General features: G+C 40.7%; 1 long non-coding RNA gene across 1 annotated transcript in view; it reads left to right on the top strand.

Moving 5' to 3' along the window:
- LOC125699409 (uncharacterized) overlaps positions 1–15,910 on the top strand; it is a 52,521-nt gene that overhangs the window by 31,561 nt on the left and 5,050 nt on the right. The window contains exon 2 of the long non-coding RNA XR_007379547.1: positions 7,064–7,185. This is a non-coding gene — a long non-coding RNA (uncharacterized LOC125699409). The remainder of the gene's footprint in view (positions 1–7,063; positions 7,186–15,910) is intronic.

Genomic DNA, 15,910 nt, shown 5'->3' with positions numbered 1-15,910 from the left:
TGCCTATGTGCATTGAGCTTTTTTTTCCAGTCATGAGGGCATTAGCTAAAGCAGTAGTTTCCCAGAGCTGGTGCCAGAAAAGTAGGCTGAATGACTTGAGAATGGTGAAAGATGAAAATACACAGAGGCACGTATAGATCTGAATGCAGGCAGGAGTGGAGAAGGACAGATGGATGGACGGACACGCGCACAAATAAATAATGCAGCCAGTCAGTGCATGTATGCATCTATCAGGAAAGTCATGGGCTTCTAAACGTTCTCACTAAGAGTCTGGTTAATGAATACAAATGTAGTGCAAACTCAAGCAAGCTTAAGACTTACAATGGCTTGTTCCCAGGCATCTACAGAGTGGTAAGAAGGAGAATTAACATCGGATTATCATATTTTACACGTGGGCATATTTGACAATCCTTTTACGAATAGTTTAAGGACAGATCTAGAGTTTTAAGTATTTGGGTGTAAGGATCACTAAATACAGATTCTGCAAATCACTTAGCCATAATTCTTCTGAATTTTGTGATGAGTGACACAACTGCACATTCAGTTGACTCCTACATAACGAAATAAGCTATTTTGTTTTTAAATGTGGGAAGATGGCACTCCATAAGCTATCCTGAACATGTAGAAAGCTTTCATTTGATTAGCTGAGCTGTTTTTGGCAATATGAGTCACTATCTTCAACTGTAATGTTATCAGAAGTCTGCTTTGAAAAGTGAATGGCGAAAGATAGGTATGTTTTCCTGAGTCTCAGGATTCAGCACATCGATGAGGCACGTTCTGTAGATGCTGGAGATTTTATGCAGGTACAATCAAGTATGTCTAAGATCACCTGGCTGTGTTACGCAGCTGTCTGACAATGTGGGTTGTGGTTTCTAGATAGTTAATATCTGATCGATGTGCTATCGACATAAATTTGATCTGGATAAGGGGGAGGCAGGAAAACACATGATTACATTGCTGTCTACTTCAGTTAGCCAGCAGTGTGCCGTTTGCGGCAGCTGTAGTAGGAGAAACAACATCTGATGGTGTAGAAAGGCTTTTTTTTTTTTTTTTTTTTAAATGAGCTATTAAAAATAATGGCAGAGTAAATTTTTTTCCACAAGGTCTCTTCAGATCTTGTGGAAACAATGTGCCTTTTCATTGGTTTTAGAGATCTCAAATTGACTTTGAGCATATTGTCAGATGGCTTCTCAAGTACATCTCCTCTTAAAATGTATCTCCACAATAAACCACCTGCCTGGATGTTCTCACTATTGCTTTTGCTGAGCTGGGGAAAATACTTGCTTTCTTTTCTTAGTTTATTGTCTAAGTGGCTCATTTGGATGTTTCATAGGAATTATTTTATCGTGTATTTGCTATAGCTTTTTTGTGCCAGGAGAAGTAAATTTAGAACACAGAGATGGGTAGAAAGTGTTAATTCTTCAAAGTTTTTAAGCTTTACCCCAGATGAAGAGTGTTTAAGACAATACATCTTGTAGGTTTTGCTCTGTCATTTCTTGTCTGCCCACGTGGAGGAGAACCACAAGGGTGGTAGGAGAAGGACAAAGCCAAACTGCCCTGTGGCAGTGTGACAAGGGGCAGTGACCAGAGGTGCCTTGGGAAGGTTCTAAGTGAATACTAAGAGAAACTGTTCCCTCAGAAGATAGAGCAGTACTGAAAGAGGTTGGCTGGAGATCCTTCTAGGTTTCCAGGTGCTGGCTGGGCAGAGGCATGGCTCATCACTTGTTTGTGATGGTCCTGTGGGAGTGTGCAGCAGAAAGGTTGGAGTTCCCTTCTGTGAGTATGTCTGTGATTGCATTAGTCTGTGCTGCACAGTGCAGAGGTACCAAGGGACTCATTTAGGAAGGATTTTCACTGCAGATGAATTTTCCTCGCTGGTGAATTTTTTTAGTGAGATTGTGGGTTTGCGTATTGGGGCCATAATTCCACTGTGAAACAGAACTCCATGGTTCTAAAGCAAAGGCTGTATGTTGTGCAGCAGTCACACTTCCTTCAACACAGTGACCATCCAAAGTGTTGTAAAATCTTGTTTTTTTGTTGAAGTCCACCACGAATACCAATTGCATTTGAAGTTTCACTTTCATGTGGGCAGTTGTCAGCTTTATAAAACAAAACTAAACAAAGCCAAAATAAAGCAGTTTTCACATTGTGCAGCAGTACCAGCCTGAAGCTTTGTATTCTTTCCTGTGTCCGTCTGCAGAGTTTAGTTTTAAAATCGTTATTGATGATTTTAAAACGTTGGTTTCAATACAGCGTAGAGTCAGACAGACCAGCTGTCCTTCTGCTGTGTCCTGCTGTCTGACTCCAGCTAGCATTGAGAGCTTATCAGCAGTGCATCATCCTTTCCCTGGACTGTCTTACCCAGTTATCAGTGGTTCACTCTTCACTGAAATGAGTAGGATCTGTGGATGCCTCTAATAGCAGTATTCAGCACTTTACATGTTTAAGCCCATTGAAACATAGTATTAATTACGTTGGTGCATCTAATGCTGCTGTCATTATCCTCTGATGGATTTTTCCAGATAACGAGGCGACCAGATGTTCATTTGGTTCATTTCCAAAAGAAATATGTTTCTGTGTATATCTTTCATCTGATATTTAGTGATGTTTGTATAGCAATGCACTTGTAGTTAACAATCTCCTGCTTGCTTTTATGGAGGGGGGTAGGGGGGAAGGCAGGGAGTAATGCAACAATGAACTCTACTGTATTTCCTATTGAACTGTTTGAAACTCTGTCAGGCAGTGACTCAGACTAGGTCACTCTTCAGCTGCTCCCAGTTCTCACCCAAATGTTGAATCAGTTTTGTCTGCTTTTGATTTATGAATGCTTCATTAAATAAGGAGTCTGGAGCAGCAGAAGGTATCTGCTGCCGTTAGGGAAGCACAGACCTTGGAAGCTGGTGGATGTTGGCTGTGCTTAGAGCAAAGGTCATCCTCTAATGGAAAGAAAAACAAAAACAAAACACTCCCATTCCACTATGAGGAGATACTGAGCTTCCAAGAGGAGTGACTCCTGTAAAATACTACCGAGCCTCTGCTCCTACTTGTACAGATCTTTATGGTTCTTTACTCCTATTTCCTCCCCCAGACAAATTACACAGAATACAGGGCCTGTGATATTCCCAGGTGATAAAGAAACGTGCTACTGGTCAGCTTCTGCCTTGGCTTCCCTCTTCAGGGGTGTGATCCAGAGTCTTGTCTCAGTTGGCAGTGGCTCCTTTCAGGGCCTCTTCCTGCAGTGCCAGCTCGTGCTCTGACCGCAGTGGGTTGCCCTTGTTGGTAAGGGGTTTGTAAAAGGTCTGGAGGAGTCAGGAGGAGCTTTGACACAGACATGGGGTGGGGAGCCTATCCCATATGCTCTCCTCTGGTTCTACTCTTTGGTTGGGTGGAATCATTGTGCCATGGCCCACTCTAAACTTTGTTCTCTTGAGCCTTGCTGTCCAGCTGTGGCACTGGGTCTGACTCTGCTGTTCCTGTTTGTTCTTCCGCTGTGTGCCTAGAGCAGAGTGCTGCATATGCTTCCTTGGCACCAGCAGCTTCTCGTGGAGCTATTTGTCGCTCCTCTTAGCATACATTCTAATTTTAAATCCTGGAAACTTAAACAGCTTAGCTCTGATATGGTTCTTTAGTTCTTACTGGTATTGAGCATGGCTTAAACACCTGAATTTTTGAGGCTCTGCTTTTTCTTTGTCCTTTTTTTTCAGTAGAGAAATATTTTATATCATCTGAGGGAAGACTTGGAGTTGGCCAGGTGAACCTTTGCTTGGTTGGTTCCTGATTTTGACTGAATTTTTCGTTTCCCTTTTGTAGTGTTGCTGTGGTCACAAAATTGCCATCGACTGAGGAAATCTGGTCAGTGTTTCTCTGCTGCATGTCTCCAGTGGTGTGCAACATTCTTGCTCTTGTTTGAAGTCATGGTGCCTGTGCTCCAGTTACAGCAACAGAACAAAATGCTTAGGCATGTTAGGTGTGCACATGCAGTGAAACTTGTTCTACATATAATGAAATGAGAAACCCCGCTGCTTCTTTTTGTTTGTTTGTTTCCATCTGCATTGCATAGAAAAGATGGATTCTCAACTTTCCTAATAACTGTAAATTCTGAGATAGTACTGTTGTGTGGTTCAAATGGGCAGAATAGCAATTCACACTCCACGTTGTTCTCATTAAAGGGTGCTGTTTTGCAATCTCAGCCACAGTTGTTGCCAATTGCATGCATTCCCATCACATTTTCTTTGCTTTCTGTAACTCTTCTTTCAAAATCTCAGTAATTAGTATGCAAAATTAGTCTGTCCTTGAAGCTAAAGGCATACTCTGGAGTATTGTCATCATTTATAGCTTTGGGGTTCTCTTCTGCATCTTAAGGATAAAATCCCTAGCTAAATTCTTATGCTGATGTTAAGTACCTGAAGTAAAGTAACTAACTAAAGGAAACATGCAAATTGTAAAGCTCTTGTTGTCAGTTTTTGCCAGTATCACTTCAGTAAACCTAGTGGCAGCTTTTGGGCATGAACAAGAAGTGATACGACACGTGGGCCTGTGTCTGCCTACATAAATTTCACTTCTTTAAATTAAAAATCCAGTAAATGAAAACTATCCGGATGCACTTGCAATAAATGAAAGGCTGACTCGATGTCTGCTATAGCCATTAATGAGCTTTTCCTACACTCCCTAATCATCTTGATTGTCTTATTGAATGAAACGTATGACACAAGCCCTGTGTGGAATCTCAATCAGGCTCAAGCACTTGCTTCTGTTCTTCATAGGGTAAGTGGTGATTTACTTCTGGCACCTTTTCAAATGGCACTCTCAGAGCAACTGTTTTCCAGTTGAATCTTCCCCTACCTATACACTTAATTTTGCAGAGCACTAGTCGTCTTCAAGATGTTAGTGTCTTGATGTCAGTATCAGTGACTGCTAATTCTAGAGGTGTCTCTCATGCCAAGGCCTTGGCCAGCAAAACGTTTTACCTCTCTTTTATGAAGCCAGTATACTTCCCTCAAAACGGAATAGGCTGAAGTGGGAAACTGCTGCACAGGTCTGTACTTCCATAGGCTCTTGAAAGAAAAATTCTGCGCATTTTTAACCAAAAAGTTCCTTCCTTCTGCCTAATAAGAATTTTATTAGGAAATATTTCTGCTTTTTGAAGTTATTGAAGTTATTGGGTAGGGCATTGAAGTGAGATTGTGGCCCTACCATGTGTCTACTAAAGGAATATTACCCTACAGCCCATAGCACTGCATGAGTTCTGTGAGCGTTCTGTTGATGTTTGCAGTCTCAGGAAAGGGCTGAAGATTACAATGGAAGTGGGAAAGGAAATGATTAAGTAAGCTTTGAAAACTAAACTTCTCTTCCTCCTTCAAACTGATCCTTCTGGGCATGGCTAGAAAGAAGTGGAGGACAATGGCAAGGAAGTCTATCTAAACTTATATTTCTGGTTTTCTCATATTTGCTCTCGTGTTTAAAGAAACTCCTTCAGTCTTGTTTAAAATGAGATTAAGTAGTAGTTAACAACATTGTTAATGACTTGTAGTTTCTCATATTCAGTTTTACTTTGTTTTGATATAGTTTAAAGGACAAAATTGGGCAAATTTAATTCATAATGATGAAGCAATTTTTTTCTGAATGTCGTTTCTTTAATAGTTTTGACAGTTGATATTTTAAAATTGTGTACCTTCTTGCTTTCAGTATTATCAAATGCATGCTTGTCCTATTCTTTCATTTTGTATCTTACTGAAGAACTCATGCAAATGATAACTGTTTTGTTTGATTTTTCCATCCCAGTTCTTCTGTATCACTATTGCCATGTACTGCTAGCCCATGGGTGCAAACAAGAAGGGCTTTCTTAGCTTATCTACTATTCTAGAGAAGAGAATCTAAAAGGATGATTTATTTATTTTATCACCAGTGTTCCCATTTTGAAAGAACATATAATAAATAAACTGTAAAACTTGGGTGAGAGGGTGTGTTGCTCATGGAAGCCCTGACTGGGAGCTGAGCTTTGTAGCTACCTGCTATCCTTTGCAAAGTGTGGGGAGAGGAACACGAGGGTCTTTGGAGAACAACAGTGAGCCAAGCTGAGGACGTGGGGCAAGGGGATCCAAGAGCAATGAAAGTCAAACTGAAGAGGAGAAGGAGAGAGCTTAGGAAGGTAGAGGACAGGAAAAAGGAAAGTAAAGTGAGAAAAAGCTAGGGGAGGAGCAACCAGAGCACCCTCGAGAGGAAAAAAGTATATATAAATTTGTGTTGGCTGGAGACATCCATGATACACTTAGAGCATACCTAAAGAATGTATGATGTTCTTATGCATCCTTCTGCATGGGTTTTCAGTTTGCTCCTCTGTGTTTGTTGAATGTGTTTTTATGTGCAGTGGGATGAAAATGGGATCTTATTTTAGCACAGATTTATTTTTTCTTTCCAAATGTGGCAGCATACACAGAGAAAGGATAGGATGTGTGTTACTTCAACAGGAACTCAGGATGATTTGTTTAATGTGAACGAGGGTGTTAGGTATTGTGAACTATAAAAACATGGCATTGTTAGACTAGAAGAGCTGAACGTATCGTTTTTAGCAATCTTCCAAATTAAACAGCCAAGTTTTTCTCTTCCCACCGTCGGTATGACATCATTATGTTTACACTGAAAAAAACTATTTGAGAGGTACCTCTTGAGCTGGAACAGGTTATTTGGTGTGGCAAGAATTCCTGAAACGTTCTTAGAAGTTTTCATTTCTGTCTTAGTAAGAGGAAGTCAAAACAAACATTTTCAGCCATATAAACCATATTCTTTAAACGTTGTTCCCAGTGTCCCAAAAGCACAAAGCCATTAATCAAAAAGGTTAGTACATAGGAGAAAATGTATGAGGAAAAGCTGTGCATTTGAGCAAAAGATGTCTGCATTCCTTGTTCGTTCCAGTGATGAACTTGTGCCTTCTATCACTCAGTACTCCAGTATTTTCTATTTAAACCTAGTTTTGTAGTACCTTTTAAAAAATGAAGTTGACAATCACAGTCACTTGAGGATTAGATTACATGGATTACATTCTCATTTTGTTTCCTTCTGACAGGCCTTTCCTGGTCTTTTTTCCCTGTTCTGCTGAATCCTGATGAACCTGAATGCTGCCTGTTGGCACTGGGATAGGGAGAGCCACCCCTGCAGACCCAGATGCTGTAACCTCACTTTTCTAAGGTAAGGTGCCATACAAGGTTAAAGAATAAAGCATCCAGATGACAAGGTGCTCCTGTAGCCTCAGTTCTAGGTGGCTTTTAGGTATCATTAGAAAGCAGGAAGGCCTGGCTCCACACATGTAAGTTACAAAGGGCTCTGTCTGCAAGAATGATGCCATGATGTCTGGCAGTGGTCCCTGGCAGAACATTGAGGTCATTTCTTCGAGTATCACGTTGCAGCATAGACCTTCCTGGTGTGATGTCAGGAGGCTTTCATGAACCTTGACTGCTTTGCAGCAGCCATAGTTATTCCCATTCCTCAGGAAGAGCTCCTGTGAGAGACTTAGTTGACTTTTATCTTTAGAAGCAAGTATTTAAATGTTGGACTAATTTGTAGCTCGTTCACAGCTCAGCTGCAGCCCTGCCAGCTGCACTGGGATCAGTGACAAGCCTTTCTTCTGCCACCAAAGCACACTTGCAGACAGATCCAGGGCCTAGGAGCACATTGCCCCAGAGGCAACTCAGCTTTTTCACAAGCATGTAGCTGCCTGGGGGAGTTTTCCAGAACAAGTAGCATATTAGGCTCTCCCTAGCAAAGAGAGACCTTACATGCATATAGAAACCTCTCTGGCTTTGTGAGGATTGAATTGGTATTGCTGGGGACTGCTCTGTTTTATTTGGAGGTGGAGGAGGGCTGGTGATCATGAGGTTAAATATTGCCCAAGCATAGCAGCTGGGCCATGCAGCTCAGGGGCATGAGCTGCCCTCCTAAGCAGCAAAAGGGGATGAGAGGAAAAGCCTCTGTGTTCCCTCCAAGGATGTTCAGAATGGTAGGAGGAATTCTGTTCAGTCCAAGCATCTTCTCTGTTGGCTGGATGGCCATCTGTGACTGAAGGACAACGTTCTTGCAGGAAGTTAGCAAGACATCTGAATTAGAGATAGCCTGTGTTATGTGTTGGACCACAAGGAATGTGAGTTCCTTTCTGGGTGGAGATCAGAAAATTAGTTAATGAGGTTGAGGTAGGAATTGGCAGTAAGTACACTGGGAGACATCTGTCTGTGCAGTTCAGCAGTCATTTAGCTGTACTGAGTGTTGCAGGGGCTGCTTCTTTGTACATTGCGTTCTTCAGTCTTGTTCCACCCATCACTTCTGGCTTTGGGGAGAGAGGCTAGGAATGTGTTTGACCTCCCAGAGCTGGAAAGCTGATCTGTCCTTACAACACACTTATTCCAAAGCCCAGCAGCCCCATTCTAAGCCATTGGCCGTGGCTAGGTTGTCTGTGCTGGCTGCAGGGCTGCAGCTCTCCTGGGCATGAACCCTCCAGGCTGTGTCAGAGAACCCTGGCTGACAAGGTGCCTATCCCTGAGCTGGCTGGCAGTAGGATGAGCCACCCTTTCAGTTTTACTTCATCACTGAAAATAAGAGTTGTTTTCATAGCCGCGTGTTCATCGGGGCCTCCTTATCTGTGGAAGAGAAAGGGTCTGGCACCTCTAGGTCTCTTGGCACAATCCTTTCAGCCTGGACAGTAAATAAAGATATTTTTAAGAGAAGAATATTCATGCTGAACTTTTTTTTTTTTTTAGTTCAGGAGAGTTTTCGTTTATACCTCTGTTAACTTCAGTCCAACTTCCAGGCACAAAAGATGCTTCTTTTCATTCCCATCCTTCTCTTACGGTCCGAGAAAATATGGAGGAGTGAAAACAGCCAATCACGGCCTGTTAACACAGGCTGCTGAAGGGATTGTGTTAGGTCGTGATAACTGTCCAGATGCTCCACACGCTGGGATCTCGCTGCCGGCTGGGAGATTCCCATAGCAGGCATCAGGAACAGGCAGTGTGAGAAAAAGAAACATGATCAGGGCTCTTCTTGAGGAGAGTAAAACATACACCCAGCAGGGAGGAGAATATCCTAGAAACAAACAGCAGGGAGCTGAAATGAGGAAGAAGCAGCGCAGGAAATGGAACTACAATTCTGGATGTCACCAGCAGAAGCTGAACAGGAGGAACCGGAGAATTTCTGTAAAGCAGGGGAGCACCGTGCAAGATTCACCCTTGACCAGTAAACCTGGCTTTCACGATGGGGGTGTGTGAATGAGCAAGAGAGGTGTAGAAATTACCAAGTAAGTGAGATGTCTTCTCGTCATTACAGTTGATTTCCTTATTATCTTTTCTAAACAGTAGTCTTTTTTTTCCTCCAACTTCAGAGTGATATATATATCACATATATATATATGAAGTACTGTAGTTTATACATATATACTGAAGTATATATGAAGTACTTCAGAGTGATATATATATATATATATCACTCTGAAGTTATATATATATATATATATATATCACTCATACATAAAAATATATATATATAACACACATAAAAATATATATATATATATTTTTTTTTTTTAATTAAGATCTGCTCGTTAGGACTTAAACTTACAAAAAACATTGTTTGCTGTACTGGCCCAGTTTCAGTAACAGCCTCTGTCTTTCCTAAGTGATGTCTTTGAAGTATTTATTTTTTTTAAACTGAAACGTAACTCTTGTAATGCTGCTTGTAGTGGAGTCCAGAATAGAGAATGGTAACAAAAACACTGAGTCTCTACTAACGAGTGAAGTAGTCAACTGATGTCCACTTAGATTTCTTGATTTTGCACAATGCAATCATGAATATGGAAATTAAAATATGAGCATTTTCCTATATTATCTCTGGGTGAACCTTTTTGGTTTTTATTAATTATCACATATCGAGTGCAACAAATTCAAAACCAACCAAATGAGCCTTTAAAACCATAACGTTGCTCTTAATTAAACAGAAACTTTGAATACAGTGGATCAGCTTATATAGGGATTCTCCAAGGGCAATAAATACATTATATCTACTTAGTGTTTTAAGCAAATTTTAATTGTCACTAACAAAATTAATTTGATTTTCAAAATGAAGAAAGGGGGTGGAAGTAATGGGTGTCCTTAAGGTCAGTGAACGATCCCATAAGAGTATTGAATTGGCAGGTTGAGCGGAGCAAATCATGAGATGGAAAGGGAGATTTCATTAGGATGTCACGTTAACCTGAAGTGATTAAAGTGTGAGGCCTTATAGGAGCTGGTTTTTCACTTCTCCAGAAATTGGGGCCTGTAGAGACATGGGGAAGGAATCACAATAAGAGGACTCTGAGCCTTGCTGTGCTGTGGGTCTTAGGACCTTGGCAAAGTCAAGCTTCCTGAGCAAGAGAAGGAAATTGGTCTGTAGTGTGATTAATTAAAGAAGAGATTGAGAATTATTTAGATATAATTTAAAGCCATTTATTGGAAAACCAATATGTGAATATGAGCTTTAATTTCCCTGAAAATAAATCATGGCTAAGCATGAGAACTTTTACACATTTTGTGTAAACCCAATGATTTTGGAGACCTCCCACCATGGAGGAGTGCAGAGGCACTGCGTCTGTCACAGCCCTGGGGGACCTTGGTGCTCTTGGGCACAGCCAAGAGAAGCTTAGGAGAATGATTAAATAGTGGAAAACTTACAGTATGTGACTGGTTGAATGTTGTAGACTTAATGAACGCAGTTTTCACACTGGTGGGCTTCTGCGGGTTGGAGGTGCTTTCTGCTGTCTGTGCTGCGCTCAGGATTCAGGACTCAGCAAATTCCCTCTTGTTGTCTTCAGTCTGCTGCTATTTCAAAACTTGGAGAACTCTTGCTCTTAGCATTTCTATGAATCTTTTATGAAATGTGTTATTGTTTCAGAGTAAAGATGTGGAAAAGATCTATTTCTTTAATTTATTTTTATTCCAGAATGCTTCCTGGAACAGTAGGGCATCAGAGTAATTCACAGATAGGGAACTCAGATAAATACAGGCAAAAGTGTGTAGGCTCGCAACAGGACACTGTGGAGTAGAAGGCACCAATGCTACTGCTTCTGTTTTCAGAAAAAGGCAAATGAATGAACGAAGCAGAAAGTCAGCAGAGGTTTGCTCTCAGTGCTCCACAGCTTCTGGGACCTGAGCACGACAGTCCGGGTGCATCAGTGCGGCAGAGTGCTGCTGTGTGCATGCTCTCCAAGTCCTGCCCAGAGATAAGCGCAGCTCCTGTGTCCCATGTCAGTCTGCTGAGCTGTATGGTCCTTGATATTTGCTTTTTTTTAACCCTCTGATAAACATTCCTTTAGGCAAAGTGTGCAATAGAGAATTAAGTCATCTGTGCTTATGTATTTAATTGCTGGCCTTGAGTAGCACGTAAGGAAGGCAGGAATTCAGAATCTGCAGTATTTGAGAGCAGCTACCTGTTGGGTTTCTAGCCATCAAATAGCTCTTTTTAACTAGAAAATGCACTTAAATACAGTGAGGGATGACCAGCATAAAAACAAGAAAACATTTTATATAGTATGTTAAGTATTTCAGAGGAAACCTGCCAGTGTGTGATTCTCGGCTAAGCAGAAGCTGGGCTAGAATTTTCAGCATCTCATGCACACAAAATTAGTTAATGTCTTTTCCTTTCTTTTATGGTGTTGGCATTTATTCAGTGCACCGTAAGCCCCGTGTCCTAAATTTCTTGATTCATGTCTAAACATTGCTTGTATTAGCTGTACCCTAATTAATCCTTTTGTGCCACAAGTTGAATTTGCCCAGCATGCTTTTCATTGCCAGCAATGGATGCACCAAATCTGCTGATGCCAAAGAGGTAATGTGCATTTAACACGCATCAGCAATCTCTCTCCCTCTGATAATTGCTGATTCTACTGCACTTAATAATACACCAGTAGGTTAAGGTTATACACAGCTCAGGCAGTGCTAACTATCAGGGTGTGTGGTTATTTTATAATAACCACATTTTAGGGTGTGTTTCAATTTTACAGGGCAGTCATTTACTTCAAATTACTTTGTCATTTCTTAAAGTTGTTGTGTAATTCCTTTGTAAAAGAAAAGAAAAAAGAACGATTTTTAAAGATGCATTAAATAACACTAATTATAAGGCTTAGCTCTTAACATATTTTTTATCCTCAGTGCTTTATAGCCATTTTGCAAATTAATTTTTACAGCATTCTTGTGGTGAGCAACTAGCAGTACCTCTGTCTGAAAGTTAGGAATGCCAAGGCAGGGAAGTAAAGTGGTTAGCTTGGGAGTTGGCTGTAGATCCACTATCAGTATTCAGCTGTTTCTGACTGCCAGCTTGTGCTCTCAAAAATCTTTCCTTCCTCCAAACCATGGTCTCAAGAGTTATATCACCTTTAAAACAGAACAAAGGCTTAAAATGGCCTCAGTCAGTGCTGTGATCAGAAACATCTTTCCTGCCTGAAAGAAGACTTGCTTCTAGCCAGTTCCAGGTAAAATACTGGAATTCTGGTAGACCCTGGTCTTTGGAGATGGCGGAAATTCAGGTAAATGTCCACCGGTTCTTTTCCTGAAGTTTGATCAACTAATGAGGGGTTGTGAGAGAGTTCTGTGTTTCCATTGCCTCCTTTAAGGTTTTGTCAGTCTTCTGTCTAACTACTGGCTGTTGGCATAAGATTACATTTCTGAGCTGCTGTCAGTCTCAGGAGTGTTCAGCACAACAAAAAGAAGTGTCTTCAGCTGCAGGCTTCTAACAGGTTAGGTAGAAGGAAAAGAATGTGTATCCTCTGTCTTTTGTAGGTGCACCATTTGTAACAGAGGAGAAAGAGGAAAGGCAGTAAGCAGAAAGTGAGTATGACTGCAATGGCAGGCCATTCTGATTAGGCAGATAGGCAGAGTGGACAGCCATTCTTAATCAACTTAGCCAGACAACAACTTGAAGCAAAGGATACTGGAACAGTTTTGTCAGTATGGTCAATTTTGTTGCATCGTTGATGATGTTGAAATGTATTCATACGCAGAGTTATATGTGCATGTGTACTGCTGTCTTTCAGTAACAGAATAAGATGTATCTATGAAATGAGGTGGCTCTGTAAGGCTCAACCTCCATTTATTAAAAAATAAAAATAAATTAATCTGAATATGCATCTTAAATAGGCATGACCTTAACAGTTGGAGGGCAACTTAAAGCTACTCAATTTATAAATGGTTGGGTTTTTCAACACCATGGATGTATTTTTTTTTCTGAATAATATTATACCCTTATTTACCACACATGCATTATTTTCAGCTGCCTGGCTTGTCTTGTTTGTTGATTATATTTTTGGTTTCAATATTGAGAGCACTCAAACTGAATCCTCCTCAATTCCTACGTATTAAATTTAATTACTTTTAAACTTCCAATGCTTAGGTATCATGTTAACACTGCAAATACTAAATAATCATCTGAAGGGAAAAGGTGACTCTTCTGATTTTCCCATAGGCCCTAATCCTCCCATACGATCATGTTGCAACACTGAGCTAGCACGCTCCAGTTGGCTTCAGACGAGCTTTGCACCAACTTTAAGGACTCACATTTTGCCTTATTGCAAAGCATTACTGGCATTGGGTTGCTGCAGGACTATACTTTGTGTTTATTTGCTGTAAACAAGAAGAAATATTTATTTAATACCTGCATCTCAAAGGCTGAGTCTCGCAGATAAGAGGCTGCCTTGTTGAAAGCTGCTCAAACAGCCTTTATTTAAAAGCACTGCTTACCATAGCTTAGTTTCTGGTCTACTCGACACAATTGCAGGCTCTGGTAAAATTAAGAGGGGGATGATTCATACACCTGGAGAAAGAATTGGATATTCAAGTCACTTGTCAGGCTGGCAGCTTTAAATTATATAACAGGAAGCTTTCTATTCAGATGTAATGTCACTGAATCACCACTTCTTTATTGATAATTCATTATATGTTGCTGCTATCACTCTGCAGCTCTGAAATGCTTTTTGCTATAATGATTTTATACCATACTAGTATAATGGCCTTCTGACTGTGTCAATCAGCACTACTTGCGTGTACAATAATATTATTCTGCAATCTGTCTTGGGAGAATGCTTAAAAGCTTTCTCTCATTTTCTCCATTTAACTCATGTATTATCTGAGTTTTTACATTAAATGGCCATACTTAATATCCCATGACATGTCACCTATTTTCTAGGGAGGATACTGATACAGTACTTACCAATTCCAGAATCTATACTAATCAAATTACACCTGCCCACTTCAGCCAAGAGCAGCAGTTCAGTGCATCAGCATTTAATCTGTAGAGAGAACTTGCGAGGAGGAACAAAAACACTGTGCTGTGAACTGCAGCCTGCTAAATGCGGGCATGGTTGATGTGATTTGTTTTGCAAAGAGGAATTAGATGATACTAAAGTCAAGCTGAGGTACAGGGGGCATATATACAGATTTATTGCCAGAGCTCCACCCACACTGGCGGCACATTGCAAGGACGAGGCTCAGTCCAGCAGCTGTATATGCAGTTTCTGCTGTGCATGTTGAGGTAGGTAGTTCTGCTGAGTGGGGCTTCTGGCTGTAAATGTGGATTTGTGTGCAGATGTAACAAACTCAAGGCATTAGGTCCAGCTTCACAGAGAATTCAGTCCCAGTGCAGATAACAATTGTGGTTTTGCATTTACAGGTTGTCTGTGAGTCTCACGTAGTTACTGTAGGCCTCTTCCGCCATCAGAGGAATGTACTGGAAACTTTAAGACTTGAAATTCCAGCTGCTGAACAAAAATTCTTATGCAGGTATCAGGGCCAGAGCACTGAATATGGTGTAGATAGATCTTTTACCCTAAAAAAATGGATACACTTATATCTTAGTTGTTTGGTTCAGTGAATGCTGTGATGCAATTAATTTCTGGGCTAAGGAATTAAAAACTATTTGCCGAATAGATCTGAAAATGTTTCAAGAAAACAGGTGTCCATTTACATTATTAGCATTTGCTAATATTGCAGTCCTGTGCACTGCGTGCAAGAAGTTCAGGCCAAATTACTGCAGCAAGCCTCCAGTCTCCAAGTGCGAATTTGCTCAGCCACACAGGAAGAATGGTAAGGCTCAGAAGAAGTGGTTTAATTAGGCTGCAGCCTTATTAACTCAGGAGACAATAAATGGTGCAGTTGGCATTGTCATTCTTTCCTCGGTCTGTTTTCAAGCTAGCTCTCCTTAAGAATTGGGTATTCCTGCCTGGAAACCTGCAACTGTGAGAGTAGGAGACCTTTATGTTGACAGCAAGGAGAGAAGATCCTCAGCAGTCCTGAGGTGATATAAATGTTTCTGGGACTTGTGTAAGGGAGCGTACATCCTAATGCATAGGCAAAAACTTTCCTTGCTCTTGCTGATGAAACTGGCACCAACTTGGGTGTCCTTTAACTGCTGCCTGTGCCCATGTATTAGCAGAAGTGATGTCTCTGTTTCTGAAGTGTGCCGTAATTATTTGTTTTACGGTTTCACTGTGGCACACAGTATGTGTTTGATTGCCTTAATATCTGTATAACTAATAACTCCAAAAGGGAACAACGCTAGCTCCTGGACAACTTTTTTTTTTTTTTTATTAAAGGACCTGGAAGCATAGCACAGCTTATGCTTGGATAAATCATAACCATAAGTATGCTGTATTTTCAAGGTGGTTTTCTTTTCATTTTTCTTTTTCTTTCAGGAAGAATGGGGCATTTTGGTTGCTCTGCAGGCAGTCTGTGTTCTGTGTAAAATCATTCTCCTACTGCAGGGTAGTTCAGAGTGTCATGTTTAATCTGTGTATTCACGGGTCGTTTAATTCTCCCAAATACACATGCACACATCTACTTTACATTTTTTGCATTAATATTTATTTGTATGTATATATTATAGAAACACATACATGCACATG

Source organism: Lagopus muta, chromosome 12 (assembly GCF_023343835.1).
Source record: "Lagopus muta isolate bLagMut1 chromosome 12, bLagMut1 primary, whole genome shotgun sequence".
Classification (NCBI taxonomy): domain Eukaryota; kingdom Metazoa; phylum Chordata; class Aves; order Galliformes; family Phasianidae; genus Lagopus; species Lagopus muta.
The sequence above is the reverse complement of the archived record's forward strand: the minus strand, read 5'-3'. Positions and strand labels throughout refer to the sequence as shown.